We start from the raw sequence: 21,688 nt of genomic DNA, 5'->3' as shown, positions 1-21,688 counted from the left end.
TAGTTCAACTCATTTATCACACTATAGCCTTATTGGGTCTGGTATCATTGAGTCTTGGTAGCCCAACAACCTGTCCACTGTTTGTGGTGTGTCCTTCCTCAAACCATTGTCAATGGGTACAGCTGCCTTTGAGCTCCCCTGTAGGTGAGATGTTTTGGAGATAGTTCAACTCATTTATCAGGCTATAGCCTTATTGGGTCTGGTATCATTGAGTCTTGGTAGCCCAACAACCTGTCCACGGTTTGTGGTGTCCCTCCTCGAACCACTGTCAGTGGGTACAGCTGCCTCTGAGCACCCTTGTAGGTGAGATCTTTTGGGGATAGTTCAACTCATTTATCACACTATAGCCTTATTGGGTCTGGTATCATTGAGTCTTGGTAGCCCAACAACCTGTCCATGGTTTGTGGTGTGTCCTTCCTCGAAACACTGTCAATGGGTACTGCTGCCTTTAAGCACCCCTGTAGGTGAGATGTTTTGGAGATTACCATATTGGCCCTTATCCTAGTCACTCAAGTCTCAATGCCTGATCATATCTTCTATATTCAACAGGTGTACCAGGGATATCTATCATCAGCCTAACATTTATTGCATCCCCGAATGTGACATGCACAATTATTACGAAATGGGCGTCGTCATGCACGTTTTCAGTGTGTAGTTTGTAATGACACACATCGTTTTTAATTTGAATAAAATGCAAAATAGAAGCATGAGTGTGTGTGTGTGTGTGTGTGTGTGTGTGAGAGAGAGCGAGAGAGAGAGAGAGAGAGAGAGAGAATTATGTGATATTAATTTATTTTTTAATTAATTAATTATTATTACATTTTATTGTCTTGTGAAATATAATTAGGCAAAATATAATTGCGAAATATAATTTATTAACAATTTCGAATTCAAATGTAACCAAACTGTAACCAGGTACCCTGTAGATACTGTAGTACAGTACAGTAAAAGGAAGCGCCAGTGTGCTTCTCTGAGAGGAAGGTAAAGGGGCGGAGTAAAAGAAGGGCTCTTGTGTCTGAATGGGAGGCGACCGTGCAGACAAGCACCGGCGTTCTCTCCTAAACATCAAGGAAGGAATATTGCCTGGTTGCGTTGAATTCTTCATTTTATTCCGCACTTATGATTTATGGCTTGTTTACGAAGGAGTTTATTGAAATTAAGAAGAAAGCTGTAGTTTAAACTACAGAGAAAAGGCTCAGTTATATAAATAATACAGTGGGAACCTGCCGTTGGATTGGAATAACGCTGAGAGGTGAGCTCGCTTTGTCACTGAACTCTACCCTGCAGCTGTTAAAGGGGTGTAGGATAGCCCTGTAGTCGAATTTATTTAATTTTATTAGGTTATTTGTTTGCTTAAAGTTGGAATTTGCACATTTTGCTGCTTAATGGGGTTTTAATGCTTGTGCTGTTATAACTTTAAATGTATTTCAGCTGCGTTTTGTCTAGTGCTTTTGTGCTTTTTGACGCACCTTCGTATATCATGACAGAAGCATGTGGTATAATATAGCAACCACTACAATAACAGTAAAATGTTATTAAAAATATAAAGTTAGTTTGCCTGAACGTGTTTTAGACACAATTCACTTTTAAAGCTACAGTTTTAAGTTTTCAAATTGTGTCAAATATCTAGACTGACTGTCCTTATGTTCTTTTATATGGGTCAATAATAAATGACATGCTTTTTGTATTCATTTATATTATTTTGCTTTTTATTAATGCATGACATATCACATTATGCTACAATACTTAAACATATTAAATCCTTATAAACGGCTGTGCAGACAGATGTAATGCCCAAACATTTAAACAAATTAACATTTTCCAAAACCTGCAGTGCATATTGTTCTTTGTTTTATTGCAGAATTAATTTTAAGCAACTTAGGGAGAAATATTTAAAGCAATATTTAGTGTATATTGTTGTAGCAATGCATTCAAAAATGAACAAGACAACTCTAATTTTTAAAAGGTGCAATACAACAGCACAAAACAGTATATATTATATATTTTGGGTTATTTGTTTTCATCCTTTCCCAAAAAATGCTGCCCCCTGTTTGTTTTTATTTATTATAGATCCATAAATAAGATGTGATTATTGTGGTGCTGCTTACTTCTTGTTCTTCTTTGTATAATTGTTGTTCCTGCTGTTGTTGGGTCATCCTCCAACTTGTGTTAAATAACTGCTGACTTCCCGCTTTTCTTCCTAGGCATAAGAGCATTTTGTAATAATTTGAATAGTGCACATGCCAGGGGTTTTGAACTAGACAACTCATTTTTAAAAGGTGTATTACAACAGCACAAAACAGTATATGTTATATATTCTGGGTTATTTGTTTTCATTCTTTCCCAAAAAATGCTGCCCCTTGTTTGTTTTTATTTATTATAGATCCATAAATAAGATGTGATTATTGTGGTGCTGCTTACTGCTTTTTTCTTTGTATAACTGTTGTTCCCGCTTTTGTCGGGTCATCCTCCAACTGGTGTTAAATAAGTGCTGACTTCTTGCTTACTTTCCTAGGCATAAGAGCATTTTGTAGTAATTTGAATACTGCACTTGCAAGGGGTCGATTTGCAGATCCATGAACACACTTGCAAATTATTGAACCAGTACTTGTAGGGATGTTTGAGATATTTGCTATGAGACTGTAACTTTTTTGCTTAATGTTGTTGTTGATAGGGTTGTTGTTAATAGAAAGTGATAAGGTTTATCTGCAGCATTAATACCTAGAACCTATTTTGTGTAATAGATGTTAAGAAGTTAATACTATGTCAAGAAGTATTAAGTAAGGAGTTAGCAGAGTACTGCATTATAAAACAAGACCACAAGAGACCTTTTTAATGCAGTGACAAGCCTGTAGCCCTTCTAAACGTCCCGGGATGTTTGAAATCATTCTGCAGTGTAGATACTACAAAGATTTATTTACATGTGGTTAGTAGTTGCATGATGATGGCAGAGCTCAATTGATCAAGGTTCTGTCACTGTGAAGTTTTGTATGTGCTCTATGCTTCTGTGTGAATCTTGTTTTGGACTCTCACTTTCAAGTGTTATAAAAATTAGTAAGTTACTGTCTACTGCTATGTCCTGGGTCTGTCCCTGCTTTGGACTGTGACCCTAACCCTAGCCAGGATGTACTGGGTATTGAAAATTAATCTGTTTTAAAGAGTAAAAAGTAAAGATTAAAACTATTTTTTTAGCTCCTACAAAGCTGGTTTTGTAATTAACGGTTTGTTCAGCTGTCAACACTTTATGCCAGTTTACCTTTCATAAGGTTCTTGGCACATCTCATGGGAGAACCTGTGGTGTAGGCACCAGAGACATGTGCATGCTTGTTTACTTGTTATGCCACATGGTTACTTTATCAAAGCTCCCGTTTTTTCCTCCACTGTTACAGGCTCTGGCAGTGAGCTTTCCGTTTCCTGAGAAAGACAAACAATAGGAGAACAGGGAACATGTGACATCCTGGTTGTGTGTGAAGCTGACACACTGCAGGCCAGAGTTAGACTTCAGTATGATGAAACTAATCTTTATGGAGCGTATTGGAAAGGCTCAGGATATGTAAAGCAGATGATCGTGTTTAAGGCAGTGGGACAGTCATACTTAAGCTTTTCAAGGAAATGAAAAGAGAGAAAGTTTGATGTCAGAAAAGTATGTGGGTGGGAATTAACAGGTGAAACATTGCTTCAGGGCAGACATATTTTCCTTGCATTTAGTCCCAGCCCAGTATTGTTAAGGCCAGTATTGCATTGCTAGCTTATGAAAAGGACTGCACACTAACACATGGGACAAAAAACAGGCATGCATTGTGTTGCTTTTATTCTAGCATTTTCAGTGGCATTTAAGGAGTCAGCTGGTCCAATTCAATAATGCTATATTGCCAAACAAAAGTTGAGTTTCGAGTCAGACAACATTAACTGGATAGATACCTTATGTCTCTTATTAAAAAAACCCCAATGTATTAATGTCAAGAAATAATAAGGTGAAGGGTCAGCCTCAGAAATAGCTATAATTTCGAAATGCTTTGTGGTAGGAATCTATACCACATTTTTTTAAACTGAACCACCTGCAACTTTCATTCATGGCTATTTACTAGATAGTCGACCATAATATTAGAAATCCACATCATCCCGAACTACGAAAGTTAATGATTAACCGAAAACTAACTCAGATAATGCCGTTGGTTAAAAATGACATTTTAATTCCTTTCCCACAGTTGACACTTAATTTGAATTGAGAGAGGAGATGGTGACTTGATTTCAGACTTGATTTAAGACTTGCCTTGCCTGCCCATGCACCAGCAAGATGTTCAAACACGTTTATAAAGCATTCTAATCTAAACAGAAAAAATGAATGCGTTTATATTACTTAAATCATGAACAACGGAAGTATTAAAGATTAAAATCACAAACAGAAAAGTTTGTATGTAAACTGACTGCATGTAAAACTAATCTGCTCATGTGGGTCTGCATGTAACATTATTATTATTATTATTTTGGTATCACACTTATATACAATACAGTATAAATGTACAATAACTACACTAATAATGTCAGTAAGAGGCTTCCGTGTCAGCCTTGTCATAAATTCCAGCTTCGTGAAACTCATGACATCCAGGCATAAATGTGCTCATTTAATTTATTATAAACTATTATTATGAGCTATATGGGGCATGTGTCAGCTTGATAATTATTGGACTACAGGCTCAAACACGTATGGTGAGTTGGCTTCACCTATTCCTAAACACAACAGTTTATTTAAACCAAATAAAGGGATCTTTCATTGATGTGAGAGATGAAAAGTGACTTTAGACATAAAATTGGATAGGTACTAAATTGACTATAAATCATCTAGATCATTTTGAGCACATTCTTTAAGTGTTTTTCTGTTTCTGTCACACCATGACATACATTGGGTAGATGGGTCTGGTGTCAGAAACCCTATCTGGGACAACCTGTGTGGCCACTTATTAGCAAAGCGCCATAGGTTAGCGAGTAGCATGACACCAGTATGAAAAATGATGAAAGGTTTATGACTTCTTTTTGTTCAGTTAGCCCAATAGGTATTGATTTAACTGAGCTGCTCAAACTAGAACTAAGCAGAGGGCTAATTCACAGCATTTAGTTACAACCACACACCACACATACAGTAGATGCAGAATCAAAGCAAAATGTACACCAGTCAGCCATAACATTAAAACCACCTCCCTGTTTCCACACTTACTGTCCACCATATAGAAGCACTTCGTAGTTCTACAATTACAGACTGTAGTCCATCTGTTTCTCTAAATACTTTTTTAGCCTGCTTTCACCCTGTTCTTCAATGGTCAGGACCACCACAGAGCAGGTATTATTTGGGTGGTGGATCATTCTCAGCACTGCAGTTAAAATGACATGGTGGTGGTGTGTTAGTGTGTGTTGTGCTGGTATGAGTGGATCAGACACAGCAGCGCTGCTGGAGTTTTTAAATACAATGTCCACTCACTGTCCACTCTGTTAGACACTTCTACCTAGTTGGTCCACCTTGTAGATGTAAAGTCAGAGACTCATCTTCTAGACCTTCATCAGTGGTCACAGGACGCTTCCTACAGGGCGCTGTTGGCTGGATATATTTTTGGTTGGTGGACTATTCTTAGTTCAGCAGTGACAATGATGTGTTTAAAAAGTCCATCAGCACTGCTGTGTCTTATCCACTCATACCAGCACAACACACACTAACACACCACCACCATGTCATTGTCACTGCAGTGTTGAGAATGACCCACCACCCAAATAATACCTACTCTGTAGTGTTCCTGTTGGGGTCCTGATCATTGAAGAACAGCATGAAAGGCGGCTAACAAAGCATGCAGAGAAACAGATGGACTACAGTCAGTAATTGTAGAACTCCAAAGTGCTCCTATATGGTATGTGAAGCCGATAAACTGGACAATGTGTGTAGAAACAAGGAGGTGGTTTTAATGTTATGGCTGATCGGTGTACTCATTTCACTATATTTTTTATTAAATAGGTATCGACTCATGTTAAACAGGTCTAATGTGACTAATGTGGTGCCTTCCATTTAATTTTAATATAAAAAGTCCAAAGCTTAGATTTACATATGGCATATTTAGAATTCCAATGATTTGTACAACTCTTTTTGTTATGTGATTGAATTGTCAATACAATATTTATTTATTCAGAAACAATAACAGTTCATAAATTTAAGTTCCTTACTAAAGTTCCTTGTGGGCTTTCTAAAAGTATTATTTTTTGCTCTTGCATCTAAAACTAATCCGATCTGTATTAGGTGTTGGACTCTAATCCAGGTGTTGGGCTCTAATTTGAATGACACCTCATTTGGCATTAAATACTGTGAAAGGCTTTATCTTTTCATCCATCTTTCATTTGACATTTGTATTCACGTTTAGAATTCATAGGTGTTGTCATATGATACAATTGTAAATCTAGTCTGTATGTGTTGACTATTTTGACAGCCCACTGAATTTGCAGCTTGTCAGACTGGTTTTTAAATGCGTGCATGGCACAATAGATCTTATCATCCTTCCTCAGAGAAAATGTATTGAAATGTATTGTAAGCAGAATTGAGTTTTAAAGGCTTACTGTTTACAGAATACATGTTATGGGACCTGATCAGCATGGATGTTAATGTGGCTTTGATGATTCAGGAGCAAAAGTCAATTTTTGATTTTAGAGCAACAGTAGGTCTTTAGATTTATACTACAAATCAATACAAACCCTTATAACCAGCAGGGATATAACATGCAAAAAAAGAATCAATTAGAGCAGTTTAGCTAAACCCTTATGACTGACTCAAAACCAAGTTGGAGTTGGTGACAAGCAAACAAATAAAATAAGTGCAAAACAAGAGTAGTGCTTTACATACTGTATATGCAGCCATTGTGCAATTTAAGAGGTTAAAAGTAACCCTGCCTTTGCAAATGACTTCAGCTGCACAATGTTTGCACAGTTCATTGGACAGTCACAGCTTCCCTAGGTTCACAGTTTAAGGGGTAAAAAACAGCTGTGACATCAGTACACTAGAACTATCTGTTGGTGACAGCATAAACATCAATAAAAAAATAAAGGCTGTATATTACTCTAAAGAAAGTAATTTGTATATACATAGAACAAACCTTTTAATGTGAAATATATTTTACAAATCTTTAGGTCATTTAAGACCAGGATATATATGTGAAGTTAAACTATATTTGTTAGTTAATTATATGATTGTTTTAAAGCAACTATAGATGTAATAAAATTTTTTATTATTAGGTGGCATTGTGGCTCGGTGGGTAGCACTGTTGCCTCACAGCAAGAAGGTCCTGGGTTCAATTCCCAGGTGGAATGGTCCAGGTCCTTTCTGTGTGGAGTTTGCATGTTCTCCTCGTGTCTGCGTGGGTTTCCTATGGGAGCTCCGGTTTCCTCCCACAGTCCAAAGACATGCAAGTGAGGTAAATTGGAGATACAAAATTGTCAGTGCATGTATTCGACTTTAAAAACTTGAACTAAAGAATCTTGTGTAACCATTAATTAACTCTCCTGTCATGAATGTGTGTAAAATATGACGGTAAAGTCTTAATCAATAAATAATATATATATATTTATTATTATCCGCATGTACAAACTACACAGTGGTACATGGCACTGTGGTATTGGCCAAGGGCGGGGAAACCCAAGCTCTCACATTGTATAGCTTATATGTCACATGTATCCATAACAAATGTAAACCAAAACCCACCCTAAAACAGTTCTGATATAAATTAGTTACTAACAGAACACAGCTGTCACTGTCCCCAGTCAGGCAAGCTTTCTATATGCCTTTGCAATAGATTTTCATGCTGCTGTGCAAGACATCAAGACAAAATCAGCATCTCAAAGACTTCATTTGTTGGTAATCACCTACACACAGGTTAAGATAATTCTGTACTTACTGCTGAGTCTGGTGATGGTGGTATTTTGCTCTGGAACTGTTTTTGATGTCAGTGGAAAGTAAAAAGTGGATAGGAAAACATCTTTGCCAGAAACTCAATAATATTGGTTGAACTCTACTAATTGTTTCAAGTTTAGTGGTCAATAATCCAACCCGAGTTGCCTCAGGTGCCTGGTAATGCCAACTAAAAGTGACTAATCCAGGTAACAAAAGAGCTTTATTACATATAACCAAATATTATGTATTTCCTTTGTATATTAGAACTCAAATTTAGGTAAAAATTAACAGTTCAAAACATACCATGACATACGCATGTTCTTTACTAGTGTTTGTAAAATAACTTCAGCTAAAGTCAAAGTCAATTTAGCTTATTCAAAATAAAGCTAATAGTCTGTATAATGAAATTAGGCGTTTCCAATAATTTTACAAATAAGCATGACACTTTGTATAATGACATTCTTAATAGAGACTTTTCAGCCAACCCCATGTCTGTGAGATGAATCGGTCTCTTACTCAGGAGATAGCAAGGCTAATTCATACTGATGGACTCATTCACCTCCGGCACATCTGTGTGTGGGTGAATCGATGGCAGATGTTTCAAATGCTTTTCACCACTAGGAGAACCCTTTGGGAGGCTGGTCCTCTTCTGTGAAGTACTTCACTGGAACAGTAGATTGTTAATGAAGACATGGTAATGAGGAAATTCCTGGAAAATCACACGTCTGCATCGATAATGTACCTAACATATGTCTTATTTCTCTCTTTCGTATTTGTACTACAATGTGAAAGTGCTGTTTGATGGCGGAGCAATCAAGCAAAGGAAAGCTTGTATTCATAATAAGCTGTAAGTCTTTGTCTTGTTACTTTTCTCCCTCTGATGTTTGTTTATAGCTTTGTATACTGTCCGTGAACTGCTCCTTTTAAAGTTTTCCATCGGTTTTATTGTCTGGTGCGTCCTCAGAGCCGCTTAAAGCAGGTTTTACTGCCTTTTCTAAGAAATGATGGTTTACATGAAGCCTACCCGCATGAGCTGCAAACCTTATGGCCTTTCAGAACGGCAGATCAGTCTGAGCTTAAATAGCTTCAGGTGTTTTGAGCTTTTTTTTTTTTTTTTTTTACTGGATGTACTTTTCCCATATGAACAAAGCCCGCTGATCTGCATTATGCAGCGCACTGTGGCTTTCCTGCTGCTCAGCTTACATGCAAGAGGGACAAATCGATGATTTGCCTGGTAATTACCTCGTTTGTCACATGCACACTCACACATACACACAAACACAAGCCGGCATGTGTGTATCAGCAGACACACACACATACATTTTCACCCATCGCCACTTCAGAGGCAGAATAACAAAGAGTGCTAATTTAATTCCAGAGTGACAGACGGGAAAGGAAGGAAGGAAGGCAGGCTTCGTGATGATAGGCAAGGGGGGTCTGCTACTGCCCATCATGAGGCTACAGCTCAGTGTGTGTATTTGTGCGTGTATTTCCTCTCTGGAGAGACATTAGCGTGGAGTATACAGAAACGGAGGGGCACTCGGGAGCTGTCACGCTCCACAGTCTGGAAATGACAGAAATCAATACAGCAGTGTGGTTAAAGCGTTGAAGCCCTGATGAGTGGTTGAACTTGGGCGAGTGAGCTGAAAAAGTAGCCTCCTCCCTTTTTCTATTCTTCCTGGTCTCTGATGAGTCAAACTGTGTCAAACAAAGCAGGAAAAGCAGGTGGAAGTGTCTAGCCAAGGTTTCCTGGACGTTTTCAACTGCTGTATCTCAGTGTTAGTCATACAGGAGAGTAAATATGGTTACACAGATAAAGCACTGGGTTTTGGTGAGATCAGATGTAGTACATATAATGTGGGAATGCACTGAATTTATAGTTTGTGGTTCAATACTGCTCTAAATGTGACACTTTCTTTAGATCAAATTGTGCAAATTTTAAATGGGGCATGTTTTATGTTGTAAATAAGTGGTCACATAACACCGATCCCTTATGTTTATATGATCTCAGTACACAATACTACCAAACCAAAGGAGTGGCACGGTGGCTTGGTGGGTAGCACTGTCTCACAGCAAGGGTTTGATTCCCAGGTGGAGCGGTCTGGGTCCTTTCTGTGTGGAGTTACTAGGGCAGTTGTAACCTAGCGGTTAAGGTACTGGACTAGTAACCAAAAGGTTGCCATTTCAAGCCCCACCACTGCCAGGTTGCCACTGTTGGGCCCTTGAGCAAGACCCTTAACCCTCAATTGCTTAGACTGTATACTGTCACAGTTCTGTAAGTCGCTTTGGATAAAAGCGTCTGCTAAATGCCGAAAATGTAAATGTAAATGAGTTTGCATGTTCTCCCAGTGTCTGTGTGGGTTTTCTCCAGGAGCTCCGGTTCCATAAAGAAGGCTAAACAATTACTGACTGTAGCCATTCTGTTGCTCTGTACACATTGTCAACTTCCTCTACCCCATCCATTAATCTAAAAAGACCCCATAGGACCATCACTAACCAGATATTAAGTGGGTGACATGGTATTAGGTGTTGTTCTGTAGGGCAGTGGTAGCTCAACGTTTAAGATACTGGGCTAGTATGTAGAAGGTTGCCACTGTTGGACCCCTGAGCAAAGCCCTTAACCCTTAATTGCCCAGATTGTTTTCAATCATAATTGTAAGTAGCTTTGGATAAAAAGCGTCAGCTAAATGCCACAAATGTAAATGTCCGAGATAGGTGTATCAGGTGCAGCAATGTTGTTGGGATTTTTTACATTTTTTAATTTATGTTTGTTAACCCTTACTTTTAGCAGTAGACACTTTTTAATCACAGTGTGCTGCTGGCTTTATAACTTGGGTTGAAGTCCAGTCTGAGGAAGGGACGGATAGATGTGGTATAGTTTCATTGCCACTTGACCAACAGCAATACTTGCTGTCTGGTCAACACACCTGCATGAGTAGCGTGAAAAAAAGCCTGCTGAAAGCCTGACTCATTAGAATGACCTTAAGCTAGTCTGAAGTCCTTCTTGGCCAGCATGAATGTTGTGCATGAAGCAAATATACTTAGTAATTAATGTGATATTAAGAATACAGTATAGTAGACCCTTGACTTACGAATTTAATTGGTTCCGAAGGGCTGTTCTTAAGTCAAAATGTTCGTTAGTTAAAGTTAGTTATTTTTCCAATACGAAATCATGTAAATAGAATTAATCCGTGCCAGACCTCCCAAACCACCCCTTACCTAACCTTTCTAATGTCTTAAATGGTCTTTTTTGTTATAAATTCAAGTATATTTTTCTTAAATTATAGTAATAAACAATAATAAACAACAATACGCAGTAATAGTACTGTACTGTACATAAACACACATCACATTTCAGTACAGTATGTGTGCTGTACCATACACCGTAATACATTGTATCTACCAGAAACAACAATAACTCTCATATTTCTCTATTATTTCCTTCTTTATTTCAATAGCGTTGTATTTTGTAGGTGTAATTTCACGAAAGAATAACTTCCTGCTTCTCTCTTAATCACTGTCCCCTCTGTCTGATACACAGTGACAGCTACTGGCAGGAGTAATTATACAACAACAAAAAACTGTGCTTTCTCTGCACCTTCTCTGGGGACATTTTAATATAGAATTTTACAAAATATAAAGAAAACTCCAGAAAAACACTGTTTGCTGTCCAAATGTTTGCTCACTGTAAATACATATATATATATATATATATATATATATATATATATATACAGGGGTTGGACAAAATAACTGAAACACCTGTCATTTTAGTGTGTGAGGTTTCATGGCTAAATTGGACCAGTCTGGTGGCCAATCTTCATTAATTGCACATTGCACCAGTAAGAGCAGAGTGTGAAGGTTCAATTAGCAGGGTAAGAGCACAGTTTTGCTCAAAATATTGCAATGCACACAACATTATGGGTGACATACCAGAGTTCAAAAGAGGACAAATTGTTGGTGCACGTCTTGCTTGCGCATCTGTGACCAAGACAGCAAGTCTTTGTGATGTATCAAGAGCCACGGTATCCAGGGTAATGTCAGCATACCACCAAGAAGGACAAACCACATCCAACAGGATTAACTGTGGACGCAAGAGGAAGCTGTCTGAAAGGGATGTTCGGGTGCTAACCCGGATTGTATCCAAAAAACATAAAACCACGGCTGCCCAAATCACGGCAGAATTAAATGTGCACCTCAACTCTCCTGTTTCCACCAGAACTGTCCGTCGGGAGCTCCACAGGGTCAATATACACGGCCGGGCTGCTATAGCCAAACCTTTGGTCACTCGTGCCAATGCCAAACGTCGGTTTCAATGGTGCAAGGAGCACAAATCTTGGGCTGTGGACAATGTGAAACATGTATTGTTCTCTGATGAGTCCACCTTTACTGTTTTCCCCACATCCGGGAGAGTTACGGTGTGGAGAAGCCCCAAAGAAGCGTACCACCCAGACTGTTGCATGCCCAGAGTGAAGCATGGGGGTGGATCAGTGATGGTTTGGGCTGCCATATCATGGCATTCCCTTGGCCCAATACTTGTGCTAGATGGGCGCGTCACTGCCAAGGACTACCGAACCATTCTGGAGGACCATGTGCATCCAATGGCGGTGCCGTGTATCAGGATGACAATGCACCAATACACACAGCAAGACTGGTGAAAGATTGGTTTGATGAACATGAAAGTGAAGTTGAACATCTCCCATGGCCTGCACAGTCACCAGATCTAAATATTATTGAGCCACTTTGGGGTGTTTTGGAGAAGCGAGTCAGGAAACGTTTTCCTCCACCAGCATCACGTAGTGACCTGGCCACTATCCTGCAAGAAGAATGGCTTAAAATCCCTCTGATCACTGTGCAGGACTTGTACATGTCATTTCCAAGACGAATTGACGCTGTATTGGCCGCAAAAGGAGGCCCTACACCATACTAATAAATTATTGTGGTCTAAAACCAGGTGTTTCAGTTATTTTGTCCAACCCCTGTATATATACAGTGTATCACAAAAGTGAGTACACCCCTCACATTTCTGCAGATATTTAAGTATATCTTTTCATGGGACAACACTGACAAAATGACACTTTGACACAATGAAAAGTAGTCTGTGTGCAGCTTATATAACAGTGTAAATTTATTCTTCCCTCAAAATAACTCAATATACAGCCATTAATGTCTAAACCACCGGCAACAAAAGTGAGTACACCCCTAAGTGAAAGTTCCTGAAGTGTCAATATTTTGTGTGGCCACCATTATTTCCCAGAACTGCCTTAACTCTCCTGGGCGTGGAGTTTACCAGAGCTTCACAGGTTGCCACTGGAATGCTTTTCCACTCCTCCATGACGACATCACAGAGCTGGCGGATATTCGAGACTTTGCGCTCCTCCACCTTCCGCTTGAGGATGCCCCAAAGATGTTCTATTGGGTTTAGGTCTGGAGACATGCTTGGCCAATCCATCACCTTTACCCTCAGCCTCTTCAATAAAGCAGTGGTCGTCTTAGAGGTGTGTTTGGGGTCATTATCATGCTGGAACACTGCCCTGCGACCCATTTTCCGGAGGGAGGGGATCATGCTCTGCTTCAGTATTTCACAGTACATATTGGAGTTCATGTGTCCCTCAATGAAATGTAACTCCCCAACACCTGCTGCACTCATGCAGCCCCAGACCATGGCATTCCCACCACCATGCTTGACTGTAGGCATGACACACTTATCTTTGTACTCCTCACCTGATTGCCGCCACACATGCTTGAGACCATCTAAACCAAACAAATTAATCTTGGTCTCATCAGACCATAGGACATGGTTCCAGTAATCCATGTCCTTTGTTGACATGTCTTCAGCAAACTGTTTGCGGGCTTTCTTGTGTAGAGACTTCAGAAGAGGCTTCCTTCTGGGGTGACAGCCATGCAGACCAATTTGATGTAGTGTGCGGCGTATGGTCTGAGCACTGACAGGCTGACCCCCCACCTTTTCAATCTCTGCAGCAATGCTGACAGCACTCCTGCGCCTATCTTTCAAAGACAGCGGTTGGATGTGACGCTGAGCACGTGCACTCAGCTTCTTTGGACGACCAACGCGAGGTCTGTTCTGAGTGGACCCTGCTCTTTTAAAACGCTGGATGATCTTGGCCACTGTGCTGCAGCTCAGTTTCAGGGTGTTGGCAATCTTCTTGTAGCCTTGGCCATCTTCATGTAGCGCAACAATTCGTCTTTTAAGATCCTCAGAGAGTTCTTTGCCATGAGGTGCCATGTTGGAACTTTCAGTGACCAGTATGAGAGAGTGTGAGAGCTGTACTACTAAATTGAACACACCTGCTCCCTATGCACACCTGAGACCTAGTAACACTAACAAATCACATGACATTTTGGAGGGAAAATGACAAGCAGTGCTCAATTTGGACATTTAGGGGTGTAGTCTCTTAGGGGTGTACTCACTTTTGTTGCCGGTGGTTTAGACATTAATGGCTGTATATTGAGTTATTTTGAGGGAAGAATAAATTTACACTGTTATATAAGCTGCACACAGACTACTTTTCATTGTGTCAAAGTGTCATTTTGTCAGTGTTGTCCCATGAAAAGATATACTTAAATATCTGCAGAAATGTGAGGGGTGTACTCACTTTTGTGATACACTGTTCGTTAAGTTGAAAAAGATCATTCGTAACCCACAATGTTCGTATGGTAAACCGTTCGTAACTCAAGTCTACTGTATTTATAATCAAAGTTAAACTATGTGATCAATCCAAGGTAATTCAGGGCATTAGGCCAATTATTAGGAAGGAGACTGTTACAAAACCTTGTGACCTTTTGAATAGTTCTGGTGAATGAAACATCCAGAGCCGAAAGCAGGAAGTCCTGCCATGACTCAGGCCTTCTTTTGTTGTGTAAGCGGTGTGAGGACTCCCTTAACTGCACAATCACATGTGAACATCTGCAGATGTCATTGTGGATCTTATGACGATCAAGATGTTGTAATATTAAACAGAAGAGCAACGAGCTGAAACTCGTTTTCACACTTCTGTCAATGTGTAACGTGGCACTCCTTTATGAGCATGATTTAAAAAATGTGCCACTTAGACTTTATCACCCGAATCGCCAGATAACAAGCCCGAACTATTTAAAGGGGTTTGTAAATACTTTTGTTCAGCTGGACTAGTCTTAAAACCGGTCTGATCGTTTTGGTGTACACCTGCAGCAGTCCTAATGTATGCACTCTGTGGTGCAGTGAGGAAGAATTCAGCCCCTATTCTTTTTTTTTTTTTTTCAGAAATCATTTGCATCAGTTTGACTAGGAACTTCCGTTGTAATGTGGACACCCCTTCTAATTATTCAGTTCAGGTGTTCTCAGCCACACCCATTACTGTGTAAAATCAATGCAATGAGATAAATGCTATGCTTTTAACTTTGTCGGGAGTTTGGGGAAAGCTTTTTCCAGTTCCAGCATTATTGAGCAGCTCATACAGGTTCTATAGCGCGGCACGGTGGCTAAGTGGGTAGCACTGTCGCCTCACAGCAAGAAGGTCCTGGGTTCGATCCCCAGATGGGGCGGTTCGGGTCCTTTCTGTGTGGAGTTTGCATGTTCTCCCCGTGTCTGCGTGGGTTTACTCCGGGTGCTCCGGTTTCCTCCCACAGTCTAAAGACATGCAAGTGAGGTGAATTGGAGACACTAAATTGTCCATGACTGTGTTTGATATAACCTTGTGAACTGATGAACCTTGTGTGTAATGAGTAACTACCGTTTCCTGTCATTAATGTAACCAAAATGTGGAACATGACAATAAAATCCTAATAAACAAACAAGCACACAGGGTCTATAAAAACATAGTTTGACAGGTTTGATGTGGTGACTCCTAATTTCAACCTTATTGACCATCTTTTGGATGAAATGGAACATGAATGTATGTCTGTATGGAATGGACACCCATTTCTAGCCGAATCCATTAAATAACCTATTTCATGAAACAATAGCTATTTAAACTTCTCTGTCTGAATACACAGTTCAAATCTGTGTGTGTGTGTGTTTTATTTGTGCACAACTATCGAGGCTGCTCTGCACTGCTGTTGGTGCGTACTGCACAAAAGACGTTTGCATTTCAGCAGTGCTATCGGCCGGCCGGGAGTCTACTCAAACGTGATTGGCTATGTCTGAGGCGAACCCCTGGGATGGATTGGCTCTCCGTGTTTCCCTGTATAGCTGGAATTGCCCAGGATGTAGTAATTGATGGAAATACAACAAATAAATACTTAAATACATAAATGGCTAATCATTTTCTTCTATTTTGTCCCCTAACATTTTTTTTACAAATTCAAGTTTGTAAATGCTTATGTTAGGATAATAGTAAAAAAAAGTAAAAAAATAAAAAAATAAAAAAGGTTTTTGAACTCTATTACACCTGTTATGGTAATGTTGACTAAAAGCTGCTTCACTTGTGTGTACATTTGGTTCAGATTACATTTAAGCAGCATATGGCTAAAGATTTTGTCATACAGTGGACAGTGGTAGCCTAGTTGGTATAGCTTTGGGCTATCCATCAAAGATTGAGAGTTCGAATCCCATCTTTGCCACGCGGCCACTGTTGGGCTCTTGAGCAAGGCCCTTAACCCTCTCGGCTCCAGGGACACTGTACAATGGCTGACACTGCGCTCTGACCCCAGCTTCCAAACAAGCTGGCATGTGCCAAAAAAGAATTTTGTTATACTGTACACCTGTATACGTATATATGACAAATAAAGGTGTTCTGTTCTATATTACAGTTCAGTTGGAATCTTAAATAATAATAAAGTAAATCTTTATATGTTAACATTGCTAATGATTAGATCCCTTACATATTTTAAAAGGTCTTTTGACTCATCTTAACCATGCTGATAGAAATAAAAATGTTGTGAAGTAATTAAAACAACAAATTTTATACAGTTTACTTTTGATAAATTGAGGGAGCGGGTGTAATAATAAATAGGGTAGTTGTAGCATAGCAGTTTAGGTACTGGACTAGTAATTGAAAGGTTGCTGGTTCAAGCCCCACCACAGCCAGGTTGCCACTGTTGGGCTTAGACAATATATACTGTCACAGTACTGTATGTCACTCTGGATAAAAGTAAATGAAAATGTAAATAATGTGTTTCATGAGATTGAAGCCACACGGTAAGGCACATTGTTTTACAGGTCAATAAAAAAACAGTAACAATTAAATATGGGGAAAAATATTGTAAAAATGAAGGCACTGTAAGGATTGAGGTTGCATTTCTGTGGTGGCTGGATTGTGTACCTTGTATCCATGGTGATGCGGTTCTACCCCCATTCACTGTCTCATGTGATGATTTTTTTGGGTTTTCAAAATGACTCAGAAGCACAATGGAGTCAGTCACTGACAATATGATCAGAGTTTGAGCTGAAACTTGATGCCTGAGAAGTGTGTGATACTCCAGACCAGTGCACTGAACTCAACAGGTGATATCCATGGCTGACACTGTGCTTATATATGATTTACATGCATTACATTGGAGACAATGAGTTGAAAGGCGATGATCCTGTTTGAACTAACCATGACTGATACGCTTATGTCAAAAAGAGAGAGGGAAGTTCTGATCTGCCTCAAGTTTCCCTAGTTTACAAATTTAGACCCAGGTTTATGCAACGATGTGACACATAGTTCTAAACAGTGAATTTTTAGATTTCCATATGGGTGAAAATGAAAGTTCTTACATTGTTGAAAACATGCTTAAGATTGTACAATTCTTTGTTCCCCAGATGTTAAATTCATACAGATGAATCATTTTGTTAATATACAAATCTTAATCTCAAATCTCAAAAAATCTTAATTATGTCTAGGCTCCGGGCTGGACATTATGACAATATATACTATCTGATGATAAAATTTCTTCTACCCAGGGTAAAACTTTGGCTCTGACATTCATACCGCATGATAGATCGTTAGAGCTGTGCTGCAAACTGCTGCTTTTCACAAACTGACAGGGCAGAACTGCTTCATGCACTGTATGCAAGAGAGGCAAGGAAGCATGACCAAGGGCAGTGACATTTCATTATAAAGAGTTCAGACTAAACACAGAGTTTGTGATTAAAAGGCAGAGGACAACTGCTGTCTCAGGATGGATTTAAAATCCTATACCAAGCAAAATAATATAACACAAGCATCCTCTTCTACTACTATGTAGTGATGTACAGACATGTTGGTATTCTTGGATCTTATTAAAATGTGGACTCCTTTTCTACAAGCAAGACACAAAAGGCCAGACTGGACAATGCCAAAGTGTATGTTCACCGTCTTTTGGGGAGAATGTGTTTTGGACAGTAAGTCACACCAACTCTGTGTTTACAAGGAGGAAGGGGAATTAAAGAAAAGAATAGAGGAGGATCGGTAATGTTTTGGGGTTGCTTTGTTGCTTCAGGTACTTGTTGCTTTGAATCTGTGCAGGGCACAATGAAGTCTGTGCCTTAGTCACATTTCATAGGTCTTTCAGTTGGTTAATGATCTGCAACACACCTCAAAAGCACGCAAAAGTGGATGAGAAGAAAATAATGAACAAATCTGAAGTGGCCTGCTATGAGTCCTGATTTAAATCATTTAAAAATGTTAACAGTAGAGATGCACGAGTACCGATACTGGTATCGGGTATTTGCCCGATACCGCGCTCATTAACTTGTACTCGTACTCGCAAACGAGGCTCCGATACAAACATCCGATACCGTGTGCCTAGTGCACGTTGCTGCGTTATGCCTAGTTCACACTACACGATTTTTGCCCTGATTTTCGCTCGGCGACTGGTCGGCGCTAGATTTGCCAGCTCGGGAGCAACTCGGCGTTCGCTCGGCGATCAAAACTCGATCGCTAAGTGTGAACTATCCAACAACTCGATCCGACCGGCTCGCCGAGTGCTCGGCGACCGGATCGAGTTTTCTAGCATGTGAGATATCTGATCCAATAGGTATTGGTATCGGTATCGGCAAGTACAAAAATACTTGTACTTGTACTCGGTTGGGAAAAAATTTTATTGATGCATCCCTAGTTAACAGAAATATTATTCAAAATTTCAGAAAGCTCTTGATAGCAGCCATTTCCTCCAAAGGTGTTTTTGCCCCCAAAATATTAGAATTAATAAATACCAAATACCAGTATGTATAATTCTTGATTTCTGTCTGTTTTATTATTATAAATAATTTTTTTAGTTGTAAATTACAAGTAACGTTTCTGTTCTATTGAATGTGAAATAATGCATACTGTCTATTAACTAAAATGTTGTTTTAAAGAAGGTGGAAGGGTACCAATAGTTTGGCTATTGGCTAATATTAATAAAAAAATACAATATTAAGGAGGGAATTGTATATATTTCCCACACCTAGTTCAATCACTATTTACAAGACATTTTTAGCAAGCCAGGTTTTAAAAAGAATGCTTTCAGGAACAGACATATGCTCTATGGCCAAAGCTTTATGGGCACACCTCCTAATTATTGAGTTCAGTTATCTCATTACCTATTGCTACCTATTACGCCAGCCCACTACTACTGTTTAGAATTTCTGCTGTGCTATCGTCTGGCAGGGCATTTACACATACAAGATGGGCTATGCCTAAAGGGGGTGGCTGAAGACCTGCAATGGATTGATGCCCTGTTCAGGGTAATCCTGACTTGCACCCAGTTATCACACAGACACAGCTGGCGGTGTTCGAGGAAGGAAAGATCATATGGGGTCTCTTCCCATTGTCACTGCGATCTCCGGGACTGGTCCAGGCACCTTTGCAGACAAAGACACATCGACCGATACACCTCTGTGTGGGAACCCAACACTGGCAGGCTATAACAGGAGGTCGCAGATCGGACACATGTCGGAGGGAATGTGTGATGATCCAGCTCACATTAATCGGATGGGGGGTTGTGCAAGCGGCAGCGGGTTCACAATCGGGAACTGGAAATGACTACATTCTGAAAGAAAGCCGGGAAATTCCAGAAAAACATGTTTAATTTGGAACTCAACAGCTGAGTTACATAAAGCCCCACCTTTCTATGATGTGGTTGGCTTATAAAATGTTATTTTAATTTGCCACCCTCCCAAAGAGTCTTAATCTGCACATGCAAACACACACCTTTAAGCCTCTCAGCAGGAGTAAGGATGGTCCTGTGATTAACTTTCAAAAATAATCATTTTAAATGTACTTCACACTTTAACTTCCTTCTTCAGGTTTAAGTTTATTTCTCTTTGTGTTTTTTAAACACACTTGCTCACAAAGAACAAAAGAACATTACGGAACTGCAGACAGGTTGCTCAGGTTGCACAGAAGTAAATTTCACTGGCTCACTAACACTGTGATCCAGGTTTCAAATAGACACACACATAGACAATATTGGTTATGTTTTGGGTGGGATTGGTGAAGGCCCCACAATCGATTGGGGTCCCTCCAGAGTTTGTAACTCCATTGTGCTCAGGGAAAACCGTACCCATTGCGACCCTAAATGAAGGTAACATTTTGTTACAATGCTAGTGTGCATCATATACCGTAACAAAATGGACACTACTAACTAGGGCTGAAACGATTCCTCGAGAAACTCAAGTAATTCGATTACAAAAAATCATCGATTCAGATTTTTCGCATCGAGTTAACGTTTAATCCATACAACTATATACAGCTCACGGTGTTTCACACTTTTGCACATGTTCACGCTGTGGTTAGGTGACGTGAAGAAGCCGAGGGCTGCATCCCAAATCTCACACTTAAACAGTACTTAACAGGACTTAATCTGGGGACTTTTCACGTACAGTTCAATAAATACTACGTTTTTTGGACACACTCGCCACTCCTGCATACTGTGCAGTATAGAAGTGCGATTTAGGACGCAGCCAAGATTTGATAGCGCGACTTGTGTGACACGTACACGCGCACACATGCCAAATCTACCTCATCTAGGAGATACAATCCTGACAGAACCTCTTACAAATGCCACAAAGCCTCCCAACAAATTTTAAAGCTTTAAGTTATGCGTGAGCAATAGCTGAAACCTTTAGTTCTAAAAGTTGCACAAATTAGAGGCGATGTTTATGTATTATTGTGTATTATTATTTATGCCTTAGTTTTAGGTTTCCGTATACATTTTAAAAGTCCTTAAACTGTCCTGTATGCAAGGAATAAAATTGTACAGTTTGTTTTAAGAGACACGTCTTATTTTATCTTATACGTATTTATTTTTGCTCTTTATTAAAGCAAAAGTATTTCTTATCCGATTACTCGAATTAATTGCTGGAATAATTGATAGAATACTCGATTACAAAATTAATCGATAGTTGCAGCCCTACTACTAACTTTATTGGGGTTTTTTTACATGAGTATTTAAAATGTTTTATTACATTGGCTTATTTGCTGCCATAAGGATTAAAAATGCTGAAAGGAGTGGTGGGGGGTTCTGGTTGAACTTGGCAGTGTATCTTAAAGTCTGATTCAGTTTGAATCTCATCCACTGAGAGCAGTGTTGTAGTTTAGGTTGATGCCATATGGCAGGAAAATACACGATGCTTGTGTTACATTAGGTAAGTGAATTTGTCTTCAGTGAAACACTGAGAGTCTGAACAAACAGTTGCAGGCTGAACCACGCATGCTGTCTTGCGAAAGTGATGTTGCGTACAACTTCCTCATTTACAAATACCATTCCATTAAAGTCAGCAGGAAGGAACGCAGTGAGTGTGAACACTTTCTGTAAATGACTCGAAGCAAATGACTGTTAAGAGCACCTAATTGACAAGATTTATGGTATTATTACTGG

General features: G+C 39.5%; 1 protein-coding gene across 2 annotated transcripts in view; it reads left to right on the top strand.

The window, feature by feature from the left end:
- The first annotated feature begins 1,150 nt into the window (after positions 1-1,150).
- The window catches only part of frmd4ba (FERM domain containing 4Ba), a 91,531-nt gene continuing 70,993 nt past the window's right edge, over positions 1,151-21,688 (top strand). For both annotated transcript variants that reach the window (XM_062997541.1, XM_062997540.1), the window contains exon 1: positions 1,151-1,252. The gene's annotated coding sequence lies outside the window, so the exon portion shown is untranslated. The remainder of the gene's footprint in view (positions 1,253-21,688) is intronic.

Source organism: Trichomycterus rosablanca, chromosome 6 (genome assembly GCF_030014385.1).
Source record: "Trichomycterus rosablanca isolate fTriRos1 chromosome 6, fTriRos1.hap1, whole genome shotgun sequence".
Taxonomy (NCBI): domain Eukaryota; kingdom Metazoa; phylum Chordata; class Actinopteri; order Siluriformes; family Trichomycteridae; genus Trichomycterus; species Trichomycterus rosablanca.
This window is presented reverse-complemented; position numbering and strand designations above follow the sequence as displayed.